The following is a 2,069-nucleotide window of genomic DNA, read 5'->3' as shown; positions in this document are numbered from 1 at the left end:
GCGGCCCCTGCACCGGGCTCTTGCACTGGGCGGCCGRGCAGCAGCACTGGGCCTTTGCCCCAGAAGCAACCAGCAGCACGCCCTGGCACAGAGGGGAATGGGCATTGGCATCAAGCACTGAGGCTTTGCAGCAGCGGGAGCAACCACCAGCACCAGTCACAGCAGGGAACTAGCACTGGGGGAGCCCCCAGCAGTCCTGGGCACCAGCACAGCCAGGAGCCCCAGCGGGCACCCAGCACGGGCACGGTGGTTAGCGCACACCCTGCACCGGCATCCACACGCTGTGGGGATCCACACGGGGCAGAGCACCTGCACCAGGCATCACACCCCGTGGGGAGCCAGCGCTGGGGAGGCACCTGCACCGCTGCCAAGTGGCCCCCCGGCCTTCCTCGTCCTGCCCCAGACCCCGCTTTTCTGCACAGCCTCCCAGAAAGGACAGCGGCGAAGGGGGCAGCACTGCCTGTTGCACCAGCTAATATTTTTAATGGATTCTCTGTACTCTGCTGCCTGTAGGTCTCAGCCAGCTCCTGCGCGGCTGCAGCTGCTGGGGCAACTGGGCTCAGGGCAGAGGCCACGGGCTGGGCTGCACTCCAGCACGCTCCAGGGAGTCTCCCTCTTTCGCAGAAAGAGCAGGTTTCCATTGAAAACCATGTGGGCCGCATCAGGGGGTTACATGTGAGTAAGAGGACAGAAAGGAAATCACTGCTAGGCAAGTGCAGGATGAGTAATACCATCACCCTAAATCCCACTGGCTTTGCTGACTTCCTTATTTCTGGTAAATCAGCTATAAGCATGTAAGAGCCATCCTGCTTGAGGATCAGAGCCCGTTCGGAGCTGTTTGAACTGTTCAGGCAGCATTTACAGTGSAAACACTTCTGGCTGCTGCCGTTTCAGGGCTGGCTGCTCTCACCAGCGCGGGAATGGCAGGAGGGGAAAGGCGGCTGCTCAAAGCAGGTGAAAGCCAAGGCTCTGCTAACCGAGGGAGCACGCAAATTCATGGGGCACAGCAGTGGGGCCGGATGCCCAGGCGGGAGCCGAGCCGGGTTCCCAGAGTGGCGGCGGGGTGCTTCGCTCCACACAGGGCGTGCGGGCGGCCCGGCCCGGCGCTTGCACCTGGGCGCCTCAYGCTGCTCCCCGCCGCGTGGCACTCCCAGCCCATCTCCCTCTCCCGAGCCTCTGCGTCCTCYACCAGCCGTAACGGGGCCCAAGGCGCAGCTCTGCCCTGCTCCCCAGCGTCCCTGCACCGGGACAGGCAGCAGAGGCCTCAGGTCGTGAGGCAAAGCCAGCCTGCAGGAGCTTTGCACAACTGCCTGCCTGCACCATCGCGTCCTGGATGGCCCGGGGCAACGGAGCATCTTGGAGTGACGGGACCCTCTGGGGTGACAGAGCACCCCAGGGCAACGGGACACCTCAGGGCGAGGGGGCACTCCAGGGCAATGGAGCATCTTGGAGCAATGGGGCACCCTGAAGTGATGGAGCATCCCACAGCGATGGGGCACCCTGGAGTGATGGAGCACCCCCAGGGTGATGGGGCACCCTGAAGTGATGGAGCACCCCAGGTGATGGAGCACCCAGGGGTGCTGGGCAGGCCGCGGTGCAGCGGCGCAGCGAAGTGGCGGGCAGCCGGGCGGCAGGAAGCAATACTCGGCGTGCTTGTTTCTGCTCGAGAGCACTCGCAGCCGCATGGGATCTCCTGGGCTTTCACTTTCGTTACCAGCTAGTCTTCCGCGGCCTGAGAAAACTCTGGAGGGAAACTCGGTGGGGCGCACGCTGCCTGGGGGAGCCTCGCYGCCCCGGGGTGCTCCCCCGTGCAAGCACCAGCCCTGGGCTGGGTCCTCGCTGCAGTTGTTTATTAGGCTGCGATTGCAAATCGCCCTGCAGTTATGTAACAGCAGAGTCCCAAGTTCTCGCCGCTGGATTGTTTCATCCATCGATTTTGTGTTCCCTTTCCCTTTGGAAGTGTGCGGCAGCGGGAGCCGGGCGGCCGAGAGGCGAGCCCCAGGGCGCAGCGCTGCTGCGAGACCCGGGCGCGCCGGCCAGCACCGGCAGCCCGGAGAGCCCCGCGCGGC

Source organism: Rhea americana, unplaced genomic scaffold (genome assembly GCF_003343005.1).
Source record: "Rhea americana isolate MKP2758 unplaced genomic scaffold, rheAme1 scaffold_319, whole genome shotgun sequence".
NCBI lineage: Eukaryota > Metazoa > Chordata > Aves > Rheiformes > Rheidae > Rhea > Rhea americana.
This window is presented reverse-complemented; position numbering follows the sequence as displayed.